At 37.2% G+C, this 24785-nt stretch overlaps 1 protein-coding gene across 1 annotated transcript in view; it reads right to left on the bottom strand.

Moving 5' to 3' along the window:
* LOC121740308 (angiotensin-converting enzyme-like) overlaps positions 1-24785 on the bottom strand; it is a 254324-nt gene that overhangs the window by 137126 nt on the left and 92413 nt on the right. Inside the window, exon 2 of the mRNA XM_042132979.1 lies at positions 18955-19002. The gene's annotated coding sequence lies outside the window, so the exon portion shown is untranslated. The remainder of the gene's footprint in view (positions 1-18954; positions 19003-24785) is intronic.

The following is a 24785-nucleotide window of genomic DNA, read 5'->3' as shown; positions in this document are numbered from 1 at the left end:
ACAGGAGGTTCCGAGGACGACTTCCGAACACGTCGCGCTCCACGTCCCAGACAATATGTGTTTAGTGCTTGGTGTTAGTTTTAGTATAAATGTATATTATGTATGTTAGTCTATAAGGTATAAATAATATGGGCCAAGATGCCTGATTTAAGTAAAATAAATAAATAAATAAAATTATTATGACTTATGTCCATACAAAGAGATATTTTAGGGACTAGATGACGCCCACAACTCCATTTATTTAATTATCTTTATTAAAAATTGATAATTAAATATTCGTGCAGCCGAAAGAATGACTCTTAATTAAATAATAGTTTAGCTAAACTAAGTAACGCCTTGCTAATGTAATTAATCAAAACAGAAACATCAAATAGTTGTCTTCGCTCGTTAGCTTCTATTTTGGAATAGACCCTCGTTAAATCTAATTTTACATTCTGCGTAGCTTCACTGATTATAAAGATGGATTAATTCTATTAATTTTTAGTTGTAGCAATTTATGAAGATTAAATTACTAGCATCTTAGGGTCAAGAACCGATACATGATACAATAAGGTGGGATTTCACCAAACACACATAAAACTTAGTTTTATAAAACTTAGTTCCCATTGAACGAGTTCATGCTGCGACGTAAATCTCGTTTTGTTACGATTGGATTTCACAAACTTCTTTTGATCGCGATTACTAAATTTAAGTTTACGTGACGTCACGCGATTATTTTATATGTTTTCATCATTTTAAAGCCTTTTCAAGTTAATTTAACTACAAAATAGCAAGAAGCAATACATAAACAAACAAACGCATGTGTCAAAACTGCCATCTTCACATTTCTTTTGTCTATGTTTTTCGTTCTGCCATGACAGGGCTTGAACGGGTTTTATGACGTTAAACTTCGGACTTTGGACGTTCAGAAGATAAAACTCGGATTGCTGTGAATGCGTTCAGTTTATGCTGGTGAAATGCATTTCGATGTTATAATCGCGTTTATACGTTTTGAACCGGTTCAGAGTACTTTGAACGCGTTCCATTTCTTTGGTGAAATCGCCCCTAAGTACGGTACGCGACACAACGAAGTAAACGGTACTTTAGTAGTAGGTAGTAAATTCAATGAGAACTTATTTTTTATTTAATGAAGATTATGACATAAAATCACATGTAATATATACTAATATTATTTTATGGAGAATGTGATCGTCTGCCTGTTACCTCTTCATGCCTTAACCGCTGAACCGATTTTGCTGAAATTTGGTATGGATTTACTTTGAGTATCGGCCATCGGGAAAGGACAATACTTTTTATTCCGGAAATATATACGGTTCCCATGCGATAAATGAATTTTGGCGCAACGGAGTTGCGAGTTTCATCTAGTAATTTCATAATTTTTCCAAACTAAACATTAAACATTTACCCACCTTCAGGCCTGATAGCTTAACTATCGCAAGACCTGTCAAGCTGTCGGTCTATGGAGTCCCTTAGTTCCTTATCATAACTTTCCTTATCAAAGCTTTGTTGGCCTCAGGTCAGATACGACATCTGATGGCGGAAAATTTCAGCATTTCATAACTTGTTTACAGTGCTCCCAAAGTGATAATGCGCATAGAAATTTTCGTAATTTTTCGGCAACGGTCGTATTTTCCGAGCGTAGGAAGACGTCACTGCAAGCGCTGCTTTAAACTTAACTTTAAGAAAAGCAGCGCTTTGCAGCGACGTAGAGGCACCAGACGTTGGTTGGACGTTACCATAACGCCGCGATGGCTTCCCGGCACTTATTGACGGACTGGCGACAGCGGACAGCCACCGGCTATATGATATTGTCTTCTATTTCCTTTGAACAAGGTGCAAAATGCAAGTTTCATAGATTCGGGTGTTTTCGTGATTACGACGATTAGCGAAGATTTCCATGCGCATTATTAATTTGGGAGTACAAGCATAACGTTAGCATTTGGGCCTTGATGAACCAACAAGCGGGTGAGAACGTTTAGAACTGAGGACGTGAGTGGAACCAGGTAAGTAACAGTAAAAAAAATATATTTTTTTGCATAAAAAGAGACTTTAGGGCTGGAAAAAGGATTTGAAATAAAAAAAAAGATTTTATGTGTAGCCGCAGTTACATTAGCCAGATGATAACGTAAATAAGTTACAAGTTCAAATTATACAGGAAAAAGTGAGTAATTGTCCTAATGTTATAAAATGTTTGTTATGTGGTTCTTTCACTCACGTCTTCAACTGTCGATGGCATATTCGTTATGATTGCATGGGCCGTGTTCGTCGGCGTATTTTTGGACAAACCTTTTATTGCGCATGTCCAAAAGATGTCATGGCAACGCCATAACAAGTTGCTGGTCAAGTCGTAAACAACGTCTTAATTGTTTATATTGATTAAAATAATAAAAGCTAAACATAAATGCATAAGCCTAAATTGTCTAACAGCCGCACAAATAATTTATTTAACACTATCATGATAGTGTTTGATTATTTTATTTTGGAAAATATGGATATGGATTATGGATCACTTGGAAAAATTTAATTGATTTTTTTTTATGAAATAAGAGGGCAAACGAGCAAACGTCACCTGATGGAAAGCAACTTCCGTCACCCATGGACACTCGTAGCATCAGAAGAGATGCAGGTGCGTTGCCGGCCTAGTTTTAAGAGGGAATAGGGTAACAGGGGAGGGTAGGGATGGGAAGGGAAGGGAATAGGGGAAGGTAGGGAAGGGAATAGGGTAGGGGATTGGGCCTCCGGTAAACTCACTCACTCGGTGAAACACAGCGCAAGCGCTGTTTCACGTAGGTTTTCTGTGAGAGCATGGTATTTCTCCGGTCGAGCCGGCCCATTCATGCCGAAGCATGGCTATCCCACTAGGTTTGATCATTGCAACGCCACCAACAAATTGCAATTGGGTTAAATGTCAAGTCGTAAACAGTTGTCGTTGCCATGGCATGATTTGGACATGCGCAATAACTAGGTTTTGCAGTGAATGCGCTAAAAATTACGCCGACGAACACGGCCCATGATAAACGTCGATTGTGCATGTCATAAACAGCTTGCACAGCTTTGCAATTATTGTGGCAACTGAAAATCAAAGTCATCATGTGGCTTGTCATAGACTGTCTCAACATGGGCCGTGTTCGTCGGCGTTTTTTTGGACAAACCTTTTATTGCGCATGTCCAAAAGATGTCATGGCAACGCCATAACAAGTTTCTGGTCAAGTCGTAAACAACGTCTTAATTGTTTATACATGATTAAAATAATAAAAGCTAAACATAAATACATAAGCCTAAATTGTCTAACAGCCGCACAAATAATTTATTTAACACTATGATAGTGTTTGATTATTTTATTTTGGAAAATATGGATATGGATCACTTGGAAATTTTTTAAAATTTACTTAATTGTTTTTTTTTTTATGAAATAAGAGGGCAAACGAGCAAACGGGTCACCTGATGGAAAGCAACTTCCGTCACTCATGGACACTCGTAGCCAGTGCCGTAAATAGGGCGGTGCCACCGGTGCCCAGGCACAGGGCGTAGACTCTGGGGGGCGCAAAAATGGCCAAACCAGGCAGGAGTATTATTTATTCGGTTTGCTCCCGATAATAGTTCCCGCTGCGCCCCTAGAGCACGATTCCAACAGTAAAATAGACCTATACATTGCTTTGGGTAATATAATAATATCTAAAAAAGCAAGGGCGCAGTTGTAGAAGCTCGCACAGGGCGCAAAAAAGACTGTTTACGGCACTGCTCGTAGCATCAGAAGAGATGCAGGTGCGTTGCCGGCCTTTTAAGAGGGAATAGGGTAACAGGGGAGGGTAGGGATGGGAAGGGAAGGGAATAGGGGAAGGTAGGGAAGGGAATAGGGTAGGGGATTGGGCCTCCGGTAAACTCACTCACTCGGTGAAACACAGCGCAAGCGCTGTTTCACACCAGTTTTCTGAGAGAGCGTGGTATTTCTCCGGTCGAGCCGGCCCATTCGTGTCAAAGTATGGCTCTCCCACTGGTTTGTTCATGCAACGCCACCAACAAATTGCAATTGGGTTAAATGTCAAATCGTAAACAGTTGTCGTTGCCATGGCATGACATGATTTGGACATGCGCAATAACTAGGTTTTGCAGCGAATGCGCTAAAAATTACGCCGACGAACACGGCCATGGTCTCAACAATGAATACTGTGAACCATGGTGTTATGGCTTCTAAAATATTTGTGTTACCATGTAAGAGAATATACGTCAATATCAAAGGTACTAAAATGTAAGAAGTCTTTCTAGACATTCTAACTAGTTAAGAGCTGTATTCTGTTAAGTGTTTTACTACAGTTTTGATTGACGTAGATATAAATCCCTGAGGAATCCCGGAGCGCGCCCTCATCTTTCATTTAAGGATTAATGATTTAGAGCTTAGGAAGAACAACAAAAATATACGACCCTATAAAACTAGTAGGTATAAAAGTAATTGGATATCCCAAAAAAGTTCAATGACATTATTTCGTATCTTCTGTAGTTATACGAGGATTTTCTGTTGAAAATAGGATATGATATCGTTTAAAGCCAAAGGGTTCCCAAACTTATTTTGTCTACTGCCCACTTTAAGAAAAAATCATGAAATGCATCCAGATTCCAGATGACACCCCCCTCCCCAGGCATAACGCCCCCAATTTTTTTCTGGGTCCCACACCGTCCCACTTTAGACCTTCAGCGCCCACAAGGGCGTTATCGCCCACTTTGGGAATGGCTGGTTTAAAGTGTCACACCGAATACATACGTTTTCCGTATGCGAATTCTTAATTCGGAAATCCAAATGCGTGGAATCAGTACAAAATACATCAACTACCGCACACGTTCGTTTTACTCTGTACGAGTACTAAACGAATTCCGCACGTACGTTTCAAGTGCAAGCTGGCGAATTCGGAAATCGAATACTGAAAACGTGCACGTTATGCGGCCAGCGTAATTCGTTCACCTTTCGTTAAATTGTAAAAATATTTGTAAAAATGTTGGTGTAATTTTAGTAGCAGCTCTTTCGCGTCCATACTACAATGACAATATGGATGACATTGTAGAACAAAACCGGTATTTCAGCTCTGTACTATTTCACAATATGTATATGGCAGCTTATGAGAATTAATGGTGGGATCACGCAAAAACTACCGAAAAGATAGCGTCAGAAAAAGTAAAGTGCTAATAAATAAATAAATAAAATATATTTTTATTCAAAATGGGTATCATGATACACTTTTTGAAAGTCGAACGAAGAAACTACGTTGCCTACCTCCGGTTCGGGAACTACCCCGCCGAGAAGAACCGGCGTAAGAAACTCGCACGGGGCCACCTTTTACTAAAAAAATGGAAAAGATGGCCCCGTGCGAGTTTCTTACTTGTACTTGTTTGCTAACTAATATTGCATCGGCATGGTAGTATTTTAGGCGCTAGATATATATCTTGATTAACACTATTCATGCCAAAGTTCCCGTATGGTTCATGGTTCTGTATAACCACATATGACAAATATGAGAGGTAGTTATTCCTGAAGTCCACAGAGTATTTCCGTGAGCAGTGTTCAGGATTTCTTCACCGGTGCGGAATAATGTGCACAAACAAGAACGGCTGTGATCCAACAATTAGGTACATCTGGGACGCATTAAACATGAATGGACTACGAATTGCGCGAATAAATGAAAACAACCATTAAATACACGCATATAAAACCATCGTTTCCACGTAGTTCCTGATGGAAACGACAAACGTTTTGCGGTGTTATAAACAAACTATTTGTCGTATATTTATAAGAATAAGCCTGAATATGTAATTTAATATAAATATGATAATGAACAGCTATTATGTAAAAACTATCAATAGATGATCCATTGGCTCTATGACTAGATATTGTTGCCTGCATCGTCAATTGTGGCTTTTCGTATAATATGATCCAATGGCTCCAAAAACAGACTGGATATTGTTGCCTGTATTTTCAATTGTGGTGCGGGTTACATTGGAAAATCTAAGGTATTACATTTCAGTGATTAAACCTATCTTACGTCTTACGTCGGGAATAAACCAAGGTAAGAGTATATCTACATCCTATATAATATTATCACGAATCGTCAAAATTGGATAAGCGACACAGATTTGCATTTATATTCTTATCAGTAGGGATATCAGGGATAGACCATGACGAATCCCAAACCACTCTTTTGAACTCCATAAAAACCATATGGCCCCATCAGATTGTAAAACATTCGCGCTTTGCGTCTTCAGATTATTTCGAATTGCTCAATTTTTATGGCAGTTGTTAAAGTTTACGAGGGATCCGTATCAGCTAACAAAAGTCTCGATACACAATTCTCATAACTCGAATTATCATCGGATCGATTGTAATATTATAGTGTGGCAAAGCGCGCCACCCCGACCAGTGCGCCATTATACTGCTGATAGGAGATCTCCAATCAGCAGTATGGAATTATTCGTGCGGGGACCGTACTCTACATTTTTCCGGGGTAAAAAGTATCCTATGTCCTTTCCCGGGACTTAAAGTATCTCTATGCCCAGCAAAATTGGTTCAGCGATTTGAGCGTAAAAAGGTAACAGGCAGACAGACAGACGGACAGACAGACAGACACTTTCGCATTTATAATATTAGTATGGATAATATAATATTAGTATAACTATATAGTATATAAGTATAATATAATATTATGGATTGTCATGTGGATTTAGCCACGCACGTGGGGTTGGATTTCACATGTCATATATGCCTTGTGGGCAGACTTTGGCTTTGCACTCGAGAGGATATGGGAAGTGCGTTGAAAATCATTTTGAAATCACAAATATCGCTTGTACTCAGAAAACATCATAAGAAGGCAAACATGTAATACACGGTCCGGCTGGTATCAGACGTTTTTCAGTTTATTCCTCTGGATTCTGGAATAAACTAGGCCGACTACAAGAATGCCGTATATTATGCTCGCGCTTGGACGCCCATTTTCAATAACATGTTCAAGTCACTACAGTATAATTTAAAGAGTGATTTACACAGAGTTCAGAGACTACTTTACAAATCATCCCCAACAGGTGCTATGACCTTGTCTTGTAATCTGTCCCTACGAAGGCCCTTTCGCTGTCCTGTCAACTGCATCGGACGAAGATCGAAGGTACGAGAATTGAGCGTTCGGACTTCAAAGACATAGTGATTGAATTTGTTTATTCTGGCGCTCTGTGGCGCTGTGGTCTTGAGGGAACACAATAGGATTGGCAGGCAGTCGACTGTATAAAGCATCAGCTTTTAGGTCTTGTGGAACCAATATAGCAATTTGACGTTACTGGTTTAATCTCATAAACAAGGTGTAACTAAACTAAGTGACAATACTTTAGGGTGTGCATGTATAGAGAGTTAGCTGTGAGAGTAGCAAGCGCAATTTTTTTTTCGTGATTTGTGTGGGCAAGCGGAGCGTTATGAATTTGCCAATACAAAAGTTTAAAAAAAGTTACTCTTTCAGCGTTGCCGCTTTCACGGTGAACTACAGCGGACCTATACACACCCTGAACTATTATTACTTGAACGCCTCCGTAGTCCAGTGGTTCAGAGCTCGGCTCTTGACTCGGAGATCGTGGGTTCGATTTTCGCGTTGGAAACAATACGTTATTTCCAAGTTTGGTTGATCACCTGATTGTCTGACAATTAGTAAGATGTACCATGCGTCGGATGGGCATGTAAAAAGTCGGTCCTGCGCCAATATCTCGCCAGTCGTGTCGATCTTCCGTCCCACTGGGTTATGAGAGTAAAGGAAATGCTCTTGGTACTGCCCATACACTTGGGCACTATAAAATTACTCGTGCGTAACTGGCCTTAGTTTAAATGGAATCGGCCACCGCCACCGAAACCGGTGCAGTGTGGGAGTTATTATTATTACTTAGTTTTGTTACACCTTTTACATTTAGGCTAAGTTAAAATTTCATATTGAAGAAGCTTAAAATATGAAATCTTTAAGCCAGTCTTAAACTACGCCGAAGGCAGCCAAATCATAATATTGTATACTGATGATCCGGTAAACTTCGTATCGTTTTCCTGCTATTATAAACCTTCTCTGGATTTCCACAAACATTTTTAATCGATTCAGCCGTTCTCGAGTTAGCGACACTAAATAAATTCAGAATTCATTGTTATTTATTTAGATGGATAATAAATAATTAATACTATGTGTTTTTGGAAATAATTATTTTTTTTTTTATTAGAGATAGCTATTTTGAAACAATGTACAGGGTGTAACAAAAATAAGTGATAATACTTTAGGGTGTGTACGTGTTCCTTATAGAGAGTTCACTGTGAAAGTAGCAACGCTGAAATACCAATTTTTTTTTTTCACTTTTGTATGGGGAAACTCGTGACGCTCGGGCGCTTGCCCATACAAAAGTGAAAAAAAATTTTGCCCTTTCAGCGCTGCTACTTTCACAGTGAACTCTTTATAAGGAACACATACACACCCTAAAGTATTATCACTTATTTTTGTTACACCTTGTATAAGAGTAACAGAAGTAAGTTTAAATTTTGTTTTAAGCATTTGGTTACTTCATGTGAAATGTTTATTGAAGTAACGAAAAAAAAAACACTTTTTAATTAAAACCACACAAGAGGCTAAAACCGCAACTTCTATAACGAAACTTCTCAGACAATCAAGATATGATGTTATTTGTCAACTCTAAACATTTGAAACAAAGTTCAATCGACTTTGTCTCAGCCTTTGAACCTTCGTTTTTCATTTCCACAATCATCGAACATTTCTGATAAAACTTTTAATAAGTCTGTCTGGGACAAACACCGCTATTTATTTTCAATTTACTTCGACATCTCAGTGAATGTTTTTGTGTATTTGTCACATGTCAGTTTGCACTGTATTATTGGATCGAAGTTCCTTATCGTGCGCTGCAAAAGGGCACTAGATCGAAAAAGTTATAACGACACTTTTTTATAAGTACCTGCGTGGTAGGGGCAGAGGGCGTTGATAGTAAGTATTTCTGTGTATCAACTAGATGGCGTTTTTTGAGAATAAAAAGCGCGTTGTTAGTATTCCTGGGCGACAAAAGATTACGTTTTTTTAATATATTTTTTTGTGTATTATATGTATGCAGGTTTTTTTAACATAAGAAATAACTTTGTTCCTGTCGTGTGTCCCTTGACACCTCTCAAGTTTTTGTACCTAGATGACGACCGCAGCTCCATGCAAAAATTCGTTTGTCACGCGGGAACCGTATATTTTCTAGGATAAAAGTATTATATTATATCCTTTCCCGGGACTAAAAGTATCTCCATACCAAATTTCAGCAAAATCGGTTTAGCGGTTTGGGCGTGAAGAGGTAACAGATAGACACGCAGACAAACTTTCGCGTTGATAATATTAGTAAAGTATGGATTGTTGTACTAAAGTTTTTTTTTTTATGAAATAAGGGGGCAAACGAGCAAACGGGTCACCTGATGGAAAGCAACTTCCGTCACCCATGGACACTCGCAGCATCAGAAGAGCTGCAGGTGCGTTGCCGGCCTTTTAAGAGGTATAGGGTAATAGTATAGGGTAATAGGAATAGGGTAATAGTGGAGGGTAGGGATGGGAAGGGAAGGGAATAGGGGAGGATAGGGAAGGGAATTGGGCCTCCGGTAAACTCACTCACTCGGCGAAACACAGCGCAAACGCTGTTTCACGCCGGTTTTCTGTGAGAACGTGGTATTTCTCCGGTCGAGCCGGCCCATTCGTGCCGAATCATGGCTCTCCCACGTATATAATGATTATTTTAATAATTAAAGATTATTTTTCCGGGATAAAAAGTAACTATCCTTTGTCCTATCCCGGGTCACAAAGCCGGTCGTGAAGAGGTAACAGACAGACCAACATACCTTCGCATTTAAGGTGAGGCCTTGATAATTTAACTGCAGCGATATCGATTTTTCTCAACAATGACTAAAGCTAAGAAATTAAAGTTCATTGTCAGTATTCATCATGTCTTTATCTTTGAAATACCCATAACATAACACGATTGAATACAGAATAATTAATTAAAAAGACCTCTATAAAAACAGGTATTCTAATTTTGCCAACAGAGGAGAAAGATTTAAGCTTCCAAAATTTGTACGTAGATTAGTTCAAGCATACACTATAATTTGCCCATAGCTTATATGAAATATATTTATGGTTATTAAATTACGCGACAAAAACCATTTTGTCGCTTACGTCCTTTCCATTTCTTGCTGTTTCATTTCTTGTTTTCGAAAACAAGCGATGTAAAACATATCCAAAACGATTTTTTACTTTAACGCGGCATCACCTTAATGCTTGCAGTTGCTGGACTAGATGTTACCCTAGTTTTCTTCTTACAAATCTATTGACACCTACACTGTACACACCAAAATACGACCTCTTTAGAGTTCAGGCGTGACGGTGTTTAAAAAGTTAAAACACACCAAACATACATACTGTGTAGACTATCAAAATATTACTCACTGTAGTTGGGTAAATGACATTTTATGGCGAGCAGGCGATATTTTCTAACATGGTAATAGCCGTGCCTTACGGCGTTTGCGGTGCGGTCGCTTTACATACAAAATGAAATATCCTGGAACAGTATTGTCGTTATTACATTCCTTTAACCTCTGCATAGCTTTAAGGTATAATATTAATTTATATTTAGTTGTAAAGTGATATTTTATACTGTTGAATGTTGATACAAATAGAAATAAAAAAAATAATCTGAAAAATAAAAGTAGCTGAAAATAAACTCTAATCTCGACGGCATAACATCGTAACTAATTTCACTAAAACTTTTTTTAAAGTTTGTTAACGTTGTTGGAGGAAAGTTCCTATGAAAGAAAATTTTATAAAAGTCAGTTTGAAATTAGAAAATTAATGAATACCTTCAACCACCGTAATAGAAAATAATTTTATACACTTCTGTCACTTCTGCTGACGTACATTTACGGTTTTTGACAATCTTTCCATAGTTATGACGAGATTACAAAAATAAATTAAAATAAACTGAGTCAAAAAGGAAAAAACAAGTACGACATCAACAGTCCCAACCCATTGTTATCAATATTATAAGGGAGTAAAATTTTTCTTTCTTAAATATTACTTTCGTTCGAACAAAAACAAAACTTCCAGCGTAGCCACTTATTATTTCTCGGTCACAGCCTCCCATACAAAATTAATTCAAGAGCCATCATTTGTTTCAATAATATATTTGTTTTGCAAGGTCAATTCCACTACAGTGTATCAGCGTAAGAGTGAAGCCATACTGCTGCTGTGCGCGGCGTCGCGTCGTGTCGATTGGAACGGAAAAACATACAATCTTACAAGTTTCTTATGGTACTTGGATATAATTTCGGGACGTATTTCAACTTAACCACTATCTATAATGTGATACTATAGAGATCATTTTCAAAAAATGCTGTGTGCCTAAAAATCCTTGTGGGACTATGCTATTTACGTTTGCGTTGTCCCGGCGCACGTTAACAGAATACAAGAGGATGACAGAACAACGCTTAAAGTGAGAGACACTTTATCTTGTTCGTTCTTACATCAAAATTCGCGCCGGGCGCGCGCCGGTGCAATGGGGTGCAAATAATATTATGTTTACCTTTTAAAAACTGTTCCATAATAAAATATGACTCATTAAAAAGGCATCGCAACACCTCCTAAACATTACGAGCTATATATGAATTAACTCTAAACTAGCTGTCCCGGTGAACTTCGTGTCACTTTGAAACCTTCCCTGGACTTCTACGAATATTTAAAGACTAAAATTAGCCCAATCCGTTCAGTCGTTTTCGAGTTTTAGCGTTACTAACACAATTGAAAATCCATTTTTATATAAATATATAGATTATAAAATTCATATATATAGATTAACATAAAACTTAATTAGAACGAAGGCGGCAACACAACGCCGCAACGCAACGATAAGCTGTGGCCTGTCTGAAGTTTTTTATCGCCCGGCACAGTTTGGCACAGTGCCAACCAATACGTGAACGACGAAATGATTTCCGTTGGTCATAAACCAAGAATTACAACTTACTACCCTTTGTTTGCAAATACATGTTTCACGGAACAAATCTAAGCTATTAGAGAAAAAGAAACTGTTTAGAAAATATGTGGCGTGCCACGTGTGGCGGTAGGCTTTCTCTTCAGGTCTGTGTGACGACTAAATATTATATAATGCTTACTAAGGCTAGTAGAATTAACTAAATAATTATTAGCTAAATAAATAATGCTTACTACGGCTAGTAGAATTGAGGTGGGAATGCGTAAAGCATTATCTATACTATACTATGATACAATATAAAAAAAAAAAAAACTTTATTAAACATGTGAAAGGGACAGAACACAGCCAGAGTTAAATAACAATAAAACAAGGAATTCAAGTAAATTGACATGACGCATATATAATATAGCATTCTATAATATGTAGTTACTACTTATAGATACAAAAAAAGTACATTTATTTAACAGAAATGTCGTAATTCAAAACACTGTTATCAAATACCACATCCAAATATAGAAAATAAACCACGTTATAACAACTAAAACAATTAGGCTAGCCTTAGCCCAGCCGCACATTTTCCGAATTTCTGATCAGAAAAATTCGGACCCCCGCCGGAGCCCGGAACGCACTCTGTTCATACATTTTGTTGTAGACCCCGCATGCTATCAGATTTCTCACGTGTCAAAATGTATGAGCGTGGCGGAGCGTCCGAATTTTTCTGATCAGAAATTCGGATAATGTGCGGCCGGGCTTACGCTGTATGTAGGTATAAACTATAAGCGCATCACTTTTTGCGATTTACGCAACTAATTACTCCCGATAAAACTATTTTATAGTGTGAACCAAAAATAAAGCCAAAATCTGAGATAAAATGTAAAGGCAAGCAAGGAGCATTTAATTAAAATAATTACCCATTTCTGTCACTTGTAAGTTTCCAAGGTGTTGCGACACTGACATACATAATGTTAATTAACAAAAACGCCGATCAACAGCTCAAGGCTAACTCTATATGAGAGGTAATTAACCAATAAAATGCGCTAATTACCGTTAAACAAAAAATTTCAGTTATGCAATCGAGATATCTAGATGGACGAACAAGACTTCTTGACTCTTGTCCTATACTGTTGAAGCCGCGCAATTTTATACTGTACCAATGTGGACGATAACGCCCCCTTGTGGGCGCTGAAGGTCTGAAAGGGGGCGGTGTGGGACCCAGAAACAAAATGGGGGTTTTGATGAGGCTTGGGGGGTGATTTATTTCATCAGGATGCATTTTAAATTTAAACAATAGAGTGCTAAAATATAATTTGTTCTTAAAGTGGGCGGTAGACAAAATAAGTTTGGGAACCTCTGCCGTACAGTGTACTTAGATAGTTTGTGCGTTTCTGGTTTTATGATATGCGTGACATATTATAATTGATAATAGTAGGGAAGTTACCTAACAAAAATTAATCGATAATTTAAAAATATCGAATCACTTCGTAAAGGAATTGCAATCGAAATTATCGATTTCGTACTGACATTTCAGTGGTGCCGGCGATTTAAGATGGCCGCCCTTTTTTATCGATTTGATTTCGATTCAACAGAGTCAATCTCTATTGACATCAGTTCCATTTCATGGATCTGATATTTTTCAAATGTTTTCGTAACAATAATTTTATACTCCTATTTCACAGTTAATATTTATAATTTTATATTAATACCTAAGTTAGCATTTAGAAACTTTTCATTTTTATCCATTTACAATTATAGGAAACATTTGTTTTTGTAGATGGAATATAATTTATTACATTTTGATTTTTTTGTTTTCTTGTAAAAAAAAACCCGTAGCAAGGAACATGAAAACTGTCACCCATATCATCTTAAAACGCACAAACTATAGATGACATCCGCAACTCCGTTCCGCCGAAATTCGTTATTGCGCAGGAATCGTACAATTTTCCGGGATAAAAGGTTTCCTATGTCCTATCCCGGGACTCAAAGTATCGCCATATCAAATTCATTCATTTCAGCTAAATTGACAGACAGACACACTTTCGCATTTATAATATTAGTGTGTATGTATGCAGTATGCGGTATGCCGCACATTTCTTTAAGACTGCTGGTAAAAAATGCTTGTTGCCACGGCAGTGACCTAAAGGGAGAGCCATGCTTCGGCACGAATGGGCCGGCTCGACCGGAGAAATACCACGTTCTCACAGAAAACCGGCGTGAAACAGCGCTTACGTTGTGTTTCGCCGAGTGAGTGAGTTTACCGGAGGCCCAATTCCCTTCCCTGTCCTCCCCTATTCTCTTCCCTTCCCATCCCTACCCTCCCCTATTACCCTATTCCCTCTTAAAAGGCCGGCAACGCACCTGCAGCTCTTCTGATGCTGGGAGTGTCCATGGGCGACGGAAGTTGCTTTCCATCAGGTGACCCGTTTGCTCGTTTGCCCCCTTCTTTCATAAAAAAAAAAGGTCTGTGGCAGTTGAGGGCGGGGTACGTGACGGTAATACATAAATGACACAAACCTGTGAATTCTGTGGCATTGTTATGGGGGAGTGGAAGCGAAGCAACTGTCATTTTTCACTCCATACATTTATACTGAAACCAGCGTTTTCATTTCGGTCACGTGTCAATTTCCCAATCCTAGTCCAAAAAAAAATTATACGATCTTGCAAACGTTATGTTTGAAAAATTTTTCTTCAAAATATTCGTATATTTTTTTTAACGGGCAAATGGCCCACCACACATTCCCACCACTGCAACTCCTGTGTCGCCAGGATCAACAGTGGTAACCAACCACGAAAACCCTTTGATATGATCTCAGAGATGCCCGAGGGACAAGCTAAATCTGTCTTGGGACCCGCAACGAAATTAATCAGAAGAAAGGTAGGAGGAGTAGGAGAAATCCAGTATATATTCATATATTATTGTATTCTTCACCCATATTACTAAAATAATAGACATTAGGTTAACATCAGAAACAGATATGTTCTATTGTGAGATTAAACAATAATGAGGTCAGAGGAAAATATACAAATACTTTTTCCTTTCCAGGAATTTCTTGGAAATTGGAATACAATTTGAAATTATTATAGTATATTAATGTATTAAGATGTATTTATCGTATTATTGTATAATGATGTTATATTATCATGTTTTCTATTATTATTATTTATTATGTTACCGAAAAATAGGTTCTGTTATTCAGTGACCTATAGTTACACTAAAAACATTTGGCACTCCGGGAGTGTCGACAGAATTGAACACAAAACAATGTTTTTGGCTTGCGGTAGAAGAGTAGGGGATGTTATTTCCTCTCTTATGTCGCGGCTGCGGTAAAGTTTAACTTTTTACCTTTAACAAAAAAGTGAAAAAATTCACAGATTCTGTCCGTAGCGGTCATTGAACCGCTGTATAGAAACTTCTGATAATATTTCATCGTTTTCTATTCAAACCGCGATTGACAATGAAGTTAAAATGTTTCTAGTCTAAGAGCGATATCGTATTTTGCATACTTGATGTGAAATGAGTATGAAGTATTTATATCACTACGAAGTTCGAACTCACAAATAGTTCCTACTACGACTTACGAAGAGGTTTTAGTTAAAATACTAGCTGTTGCCCGCGACTTCGTCCGCGTTAACATAGTATAATAACAAAGATGGATAGTCCGCTAACAAATATGAAAAAAGTAAAAATATAACCTCCTCCTTTTTGGAAGTCGGTTAAAAAGTAGCCTAAGTTACACCTTACTACATCAGCTATCTACCAAAAAAAGTCCCGGCAAAATAGCTCCAGCCGTTTCAGAGATTAGCCGGAACAAACAGATAGACAGACAGACATACAGACAAAAACTTTGTAAAAATGTTGTTTTGGTGTAGGTATCGTATGCATGTAGTAAAAAACGGTTCTTTCAATATTACAAACAGACACTCCAATTTTATTTATATGTATAGATGTATAGATAAATTAAATAAAGTTGTAATTGAATACTAAAACCTTTTATTTAGCGACACAATAAGTTTAGTTCACAGGTTAAATTCGCCATGACACTTTTACACAGATAAAGCAAGAGTGAGGGAGAGAGACAACAATTAATAACAATATATTATCTATCCCACTCTTCATTATATTCAACAGTTTCCCGATGAATCTATTTTAATAGTCTGTGTCTTTATAAGAATTAATTTTTTTCTTAAGTTAACAGAATACAGTGCGAGCATTATTCACATAGCTCCTAGACTAGAAAGGTCAAAGACCGCTGGTGCCACATTTCATTTTTTTTACTATAATGGATTATACGTCGATATTTTTAAGTCCATGTATGCTCAATCGTTGCTTGCACGGTAACTCCACTCTACTTAACATAAACATAAGGCTGCTAATCCCATGTAATTAAGCGCAAGGAAGGAAACCCTATTTTTATTAATTATTTTCTTCACCACAAAGAAACCATAGTTTTACCAGTGTCTAGGGAATATTATATTTCAAGCAGAGCTTTTTTGAACTAAACCAGAGAACGCATAACCTGATGGTAAGCGATTGGTGCCGCGTATAGACACTCTCAACACTAGATTGTTTAAATATGACAATCCACTTTTCTTTTTTTTTATGACCGCTGGGACCTCACTTAAGGTGACATTTAGATCCACGCGGCAAGCGGCCGCGACCGACAAAAAGTCCGATGCTCCGCTGCTTTATAGTGGTACAGTGGCAAAATGAAACCTACAGCCTACATCATAAAGTGGTATTTTATTTGAATTTTTGTTCGTGTGGCAGGGATCGGAACCTTTACGTCTCAGGCCTTGTACCATGAAACTGTTTTGAGACTCAAACAATCGGACGAGAATGCCGCGTACTACTCTAACAAACAGTTAGAGCAGGACGCGGCATTCTCGTCCGATTGTTTGAGTCTCAAAAACGAACAGTTAGAGCAGGACGCGGCATTCTCGTCCGATTGTTTGAGTCTCAAAAACGAACAGTTAGAGCAGGACGCGGCATTCTCGTCCGATTGTTTGAGTCTCAAAAACGAACAGTTAGAGCAGGACGCGGCATTCTCGTCCGATTGTTTGAGTCTCAAAAACGAACAGTTAGAGCAGGACGCGGCATTCTCGTCCGATTGTTTGAGTCTCAAAAACGAACAGTTAGAGCAGGACGCGGCATTCTCGTCCGAATGTTTGAGTCTCAAAAACGAACAGTTAGAGCAGGACGCGGCATTCTCGTCCGATTGTTTGAGTCTCAAAACAGTTTTGTAGTGGACCGATAGTACGGCTCCTTGTCCTAACAAAAATCAATTTTATGGTACCATTCTGATGAAAGCATGAAACTTGGCATGAATGTAGCTGTCATAAATGTGCTTCAATGTAGATATGGAAGCACGTCCAGAAACAATGTTTTCCCCCCTTCCCCCTCTTTTTATCTCCCTCATTTCGGTTTTTCGAATTTTCGACGAAAACGATAAGACTGAGGAGTTTACTCTTCAAAGAAGAAATCATCGTCGATAAATTACCTACACAACGATACTACATTATATAGTGGTAAGATTAATAAATTTCTGTTTACAGCCACCAACGTATTAGGAAATTATAAAAAAAATGCTAACTTTTTTTTTCTTGCTCCATTTATAGGAAAACGACAAGAGTGGTGTTAAAATAAGCTAAAGAAGTTAGATACCTTATACACTGAGCTACAAAATGACACCTATTTCACGACTGGTTCCCACAACGTTAGCGAATTTTAACGCTCGTCTGTTAGGCCTTGGTATTTAGGTGCTTATAATATATTTAATTACATATTGGTAACCAGTTAACCACTGGTAACTTATATTTAATTTATAGAAGCTAATTCTAAGAGGAAAGTAACTCTATAAAATTGATTATAAAACACCATAAATATTCCGCTTGAAGGTTAATAAAATTCACAAAATTAATGATATCAACACATTGTAATTATCATACAAAACTCATTAATCTTTTCACTTATATTGATATTTTGTGTATTCTCTGTAATTAATTATTATGACTAGAGATCGCCCAATCGTCGAAATTCGACCTTAGTTTCAACGACATTAGGACTGCTACCTATATTTTGTAAAAAATATTGACTTTATCTTTTTTTTCAACTCTTGTTTCTGGGACTTAGCTGATCTCAGACTGGCCGTGTAAGCATTGTCTAATAGTATCTTAGATTCAATAAAAAAAAACTATAATCCATTTTCAATTTGTCAACTTGTTGTCAACAGACTTCAACCATAAATAAAAGAGTATAATTCGTATGTATAGGCTTGTCACTCAACAATCTGTCATTTCTCATGTGTGTGTGCTATAGTGTGTGTAATGTTTTATTTGTTAAAAAAATGTATGATAAAAGCATAATTTCAAAATAATATTAGTTCGATGCACTCCTTCACCATATAAACTATAACTGTGCAAAATTTCATGCACGTACGTTTCCCTATTTTTCGTAAAAAGGGTTACAAAGTTTTTCGCTTGCGTATTAATATATAGATGGCTGATGTTTCCTTACATAACGTGCACATTATGATGGGGCAAAGCGGGCCGCATTTTCCATAAATATTTTTTTACGACCGAGTTCACTATTAAATTCTAATATTTAAAATGCGATAGTGTGTCTGTCAGTCTATCTGTTACCCCTTCACGCCCAAACCGCTGAACCGATTTTGGTGAAATTTAGTATGCAGATACTTTCGAGTCCTGGGAAAGGACATAGGATACATTTTATCTAGGAAAAATGTACGGTTCCCGCACGATAAACGAATTTTGGCGCAGCACATTTGCGGGCGTCAACTAGCACTTTATTGTTTGGAAATTGCAGCCCTCTAAAGAAACATTAAAAGGTGATAAAGCACCCAGAAATTATCTTGGCACCTGTTTCCATAAAGTTCCTTCAAACGAGATGCCTAGTTAACTTATGCGCATTATACTGACCTTAATGGATGTTCCTTTTACAGCAAATTATAATTGAAGAGTATTTATCTGAAAAAAAAAACCATTCAATTAACTTTTAGAAGACATTATCGTTAATGTTCTTGACATAATATTATTAGGTATAGTGAGCTATTATTAGACGTATAGTTAGCATAATATTATTAGGTATAGTTAGCCCTAAGAATGTTTTTTATTACTATCAAGCTAACTTTTGTGAGTAGCTTCATTTTGATAAGACAAACAACTTTTTTATTTGCGAAAAACCTTGAAAGTGGTAGAGCTAACAGAGATAGAAAGGATTTCTTACTTTGATTTGATGGTCCTAAAATATGGATTGTTCTATTTGTAGGACAATGTTACTCTTAAATTATGTAACTATTAACCTACCAATATGCAAAAAATCTGCTAGTTAGGGTTCCGTTTTAGGGTTCTATGATCAACAAAATTTAGTTGACTACGGTACCCTAAAACGGAACCCCAGCTGATTTTTAATATGAAATCCTTTCTATCTCTGTTAGCTATCACTTTCAAGATTTTTCGCAGATAAAAAAGTTGTTTGTCGTATCAAAATGAAGCTACTCACAAAAAATTAGCTTGTTAGTAATCAAAAAAAATTGTTTTAGGACTAGCTTTTTACGCGGGTTTTGAGCTCGGCGACCGAATCAAGAAATTCCGTAATAGGCCTGGAGATACTGACACAAAATTCTTGGTCATTTGTACCAGTATGGCGGTTTTACAGGGGTATAATTACGTAAAGGCAAAAAGGAAAATGACGGTCATAGCGCTCGCACTGGCAGCCCAAACGCGTGGGCGTTAATCGAACGTGTCGGATAAATAACGAGTGTCGAACGATTTGTTCCACAAAAATGCTTGTATTTTCAGATAGTCGAAAAAAAATAAGTAGGCGAAAGCGTAATGTCATACTTGTCGGGTGCGGCTTACAGCCCGCCATACCGACGCGAATACGTTAATTTTAATAAAAAAAATTGAACCATTTGTACCAGGCTAATTTTTGCATAGTTAATCACCGTCGAGTAGCCATTCACGAAAATCACCTTACTTTTCCGACAGCGCCCAATGGCCCCCATACAACTGCAAAGGTGTATTTTTTTTTTGCCAAACGATTTGTACCACCCTGAAACTTTTTTTATCAGTTCCCTGTTTGATCATAAATAGGACCCTGATAATGCCATACCTGTGGGAGGCAGCGAATATGAACAATATTTTTTCAAAATCCTAAGATTTTATTCGTAATTTCAAACGGTTTTTCAAGTACGGCTTTATAATAATGGCCACATTGTATCGTATAATTTCCAAAAACTCAAATGCCATACTGGTACAAATCGTCCAATTTTTATCACTTTTTTGCTCAAGTCCGAGAGTCATCCCGCCCCATGGTTACAATCTGTAACAATTTTTTTTGGTACAATTGCCAAATGACGAGCTTACAATAATGCCATGATGTAAAAAATGATTTTACGTATTTTATAGTTGTATTTGTTAAACTTGTGAAAATAAATAAGTATTTCAAGTATGGCAGCACTTTTTCCCCCTACTAGAAGTATGGGAAAAATAATAACGGTCATATTATGTCAAATACTTTCCAAAAAATTAAATGCCATACTGGTAGGTGCATATCTTTTAACGAAAAAAAATTACACCTTTGCAGTGGTATGGCGGCCATTGGGCGCTGTCGGAAAATTATGGCAAGGAGATTTTCGTGAATGGCTACTCGACGGTGATTAGCTATGCAAAAATTAGCCTGGTACAAATGGTTCAATTTTTTTATTAAAATTAACGTATTCGCGTCGGTATGGCGGGCTGTAAGCCGCACCCGACAAGTATGGCATTACGCTTTCGCCTACTTATTTTTTTTCGACTATCTGAAAATACAAGATTTTTGTGGAACAAATCGTTCGACACTCGTTATTTATCCGACACGTTCGATTAACGCCCACGCGTTTGGGCTGCCAGTGCGAGCGCTATGACCGTCATTTTCCTTTTTGCCTTTACGTAATTATATCCCTGTAAAACCGCCATACTGGTACAAATGACCAAGAATTTTGTGTCAGTATCTCCAGGCCTATAACGAAAATGAGGCCTTGTTTACTTTCATACAGTTCGACAAGGCTTCATTTGAACGTGGCGAGAAAAGGAACTATACGCTTCTACCATAGAAAAACGTCATTTTTGACATGTGTTTGACAGTTCTCCTTTACTAGCAGCGCTCCCGTCAATGTCACCCACGTTCAAATAAATCCTTCAAACTGTAGTTGTACATTATACTCTCTACATCTTCATGCATCTGGTCTGGCCAGGTATACCGTATACATCATCCGTATCTAAACGTATATTGTATTCAGGACCGTTGTATGCAAAACGTCCGTGGAATTGATTGGTTCTGAGAAGCCTTATCAAGATTTGTCAAATACAGCATTTCCCTGTGCATTCTGGTGTAATAATACAAGGTACTATCAGAGAAGTTGATTCAAAGGCATAAGGCATATTATGGTGGCCTTCCGACCTTCCTAAATTCCTATCCTTCCTTAATTCGTTTATCGTGCAGGAACCGCACATTTTGCCGTCACAAAAAATATCCTATGTCCTTTCTCGGGACTCAAAGTATTTGCATACCAAATTTCAGCAAAATCGGTTCTGCGGTTTGGGCGTGAAGATGTAACAGACAGACACACTTTCGAATTTATAATATTCGATCGAGAGATTAAGTAATAATAAATACAGTTACGACATTAAATCGACATACATAACAAAACCAATCCGTATACAATGATGAATAAGAATACCGTTTTGTTTTAGTATGCCTGATGGGCGGTAAAGTAAAACAGAAAATGAATAACAGAAACAAGGAAATTAGCGTGAAAAGAACATAATTATTTCCTTATGAACCCCGAGTTGTTTCAATTGTATCGGCCCTTGTATAGAGTCTATTGATATTGAAATCACATTCAAATTCCGTTTTGACGGTATAATATTTTTCATGATATTCTAATGCGCGATTCTGGTACTTCAGAATGTATAATTTATATTTTGGAACGAATTTCCTTATCGGGGGTTCGACGTAAATCTGAAGGCTAGACAGAACGATATTTGACTTTGATTTGACCTCATCACCTTTTTATTAGTACTTACCTGCATGTTAGGGGCAGAGGGCGTTGATAGTAGTATTCTTAGGCGTCAATAGATGGCGTTTTTTTAACAATGTTTTGAGTGTATATATATATATTCAGGTTTTTTGTACATAAGAAATAACTTCGTTCCATTCGGGTGTCCCTTGACACCTCTCAAGTTTTATTTACTTTTTCGGAAGGATATATTAGTGTGATAAGTGACAACCCCTTTAGCGACATTGTACTTACACTTTTTTGGAATGGGTAAAAATGTTAAGGACATAATCATAATCCGATTGAAACTTAGCAGAAAAATCTCTACTCAAACTATATTTTCTACTTCAAATTTCGGTCTAAGTTATTAGAATACACCGATTCTTAATTCTTTGTTCCTTATTAACCATTTAAAATAAGTTGTTATAGTACTTAATCATAATTAGTGTGACAAATTCACCGAACACCTTAATGTAGATAAAGCAGGATTAAGAAAATGGGTCGCGGTATTCGATATAGGACAAGGACGGGCTATAAATAAATTGAGACAGAAGGCAAATTTCTTACAAAACGCGTTTAAACAACACATCATAGCATTCCCATAGTTTCGCAATATTTAAAATAACTAATAATAATAATAGCTCCCACACCGGTTTCGGTGACGGTGGCCGGTTTCATGGAAACCAGGCCAGCTACGCAGGAGTAATTTTATAGTGCCCAAGTGTGTGCACAGTACACAAGAGCACTCTCTATTCCTTTACTCTCATAACCCAGTGGGACGGCAGACCGACACGACTGGCGAGAGATCAGGCGCAGGACCGACTTTTTACATGCCCATCCGACGCATGGATCATCTTACTTGTCAGACAATCAGGTGATCAGCCTGCATTATCCTAACTAAACCAAAAGATTAAAGCTCATTGTCAGTATTCATCATGTCTTTGTCTTTGAAATACTCATAGCATAATACGATTGGTCAACTTTTATAACACAGAATAATCACTCAAAAAGACCTCTGTAAAGGGATTCCTATTTTGCCAACAGAGGAGAGTGATTTAAGCTTCCAAAAGTACATAAATTGGTTCAAGCATACACTTTAATTTGCCCATAGCTTAAATGAAAATATGTATATGTATGGTTTTTAAATTACGCGACAAAACCATTTTGTCGCTTATGCCCTTTTCATTTTTTGCTGTTCCATTGCTTGATTTCTATGGCCGGCCCGGCCTCTCATAGAAAACAAGCAATCTAAAACATATTCATTATCCAACACGGTTTTTTTACTTTAACGCGGCGTCACCTTAATTCTCAAATCGCATCCCTCGTAACGCAGCTTCGGTAGGAAAATATCTTAAAACTGAAAAACTATTTGATGATGATGATGATGACGACGACGACGATGGCGATGATGATGATATGACGATGATGATATGACCACGATGATGATGAAATTGTTATGATCTATCATGAGCCAACGTGAAAGCACTAAGACACACAATATGAGCTTGTCCTTTGTGTGTATTTATTCAGTTCAGCGCCCGATCCGAACACGAATTTAAGTTTACTATTGACTTAAAGTTTAGACTATAGAAGTTAGTGAACGGCCAAAGTTTGCAAATGACCTGCAGACAAAACAAGGTAATTCCTAAAACTATCAGTATATTCATAACTTTATGAGGAAGTTAAAATTTTGATGCATATTTGAACGTAAAATATATCCGCATGGGCATGTTTAGAAGCTGACTATGACAGAAACTTGCACACTACGTTCTTTGAGTAGCAGTACATAAATAGATATGGATATTTTGTCTAATAGGAAATAATAATTTAGAAATTAGCATTTCGCGGCCCTTAGGTAAAGAATAAATAAAAATTAATGTCCTGACGTCCCGTTAAAAAAATGCACGACGCCGATAAAGAAGTTGTTTCTTCTTCTCGTTACACTTTAAAGAGAGACAAAATATTCTGGCAAGTGGCAACCCTGCTTCGGTTATCGGTTGAAACAGAATAAAATGTAAAATAACACAGAATATTTGATGTTATAACGACTTTTGTAGAATAAATGACCATTGTAGGATAATCCAGGATTAACTTCGCCGTTCATGTTTGACGACCGATTTTAATGGCTTGACAAACGGTCAAAGACTTTTTTGCGTCAGTATTGATGTGGACTGTGGAGTGAAAAGTATTAAATACAGGCCTACAAGTGTTTCACTGCTTGGATAATTATGTGAGAGTAAGTATAAAGTTATGTGAGAGGCTACAACGACTCACCTCTTGAGACGACAAAAGTCTTTTAAAAACTGACCTACATAGCATAAAATTAAAAATTCATCGCACGTAAATTATGAGATAACAAGAAAACGTATGAACGTACATTCACGTCATGGAAAATATATTTATTAGCATACCCGTATCCCGTAAGAAAGAAGCTGTCAGGAAAGGAATCATAATATTTTTATTATATTTGGTCCTGATACTTGATAGTATCAGGACCAAATATAATTTATTTGGTCCTGATACTATCAATACTATCAAAATTTAGCTCTAAGTATATAATTTTATTTATACAATTATATAATAATATTTGGTCCTGATACTTGATAGTATCAGGACCAAATATAATTTATTTGGTCCTGATACTATCAATACTATCAAAATTTTGCTCTAAGTATATAATTTTATTTATACAAGGTGTAACAAAACTAA

This window comes from Aricia agestis, chromosome 3 (genome assembly GCF_905147365.1).
Source record: "Aricia agestis chromosome 3, ilAriAges1.1, whole genome shotgun sequence".
NCBI classification, from domain to species: domain Eukaryota; kingdom Metazoa; phylum Arthropoda; class Insecta; order Lepidoptera; family Lycaenidae; genus Aricia; species Aricia agestis.
The sequence above is the reverse complement of the archived record's forward strand: the minus strand, read 5'-3'. Positions and strand labels throughout refer to the sequence as shown.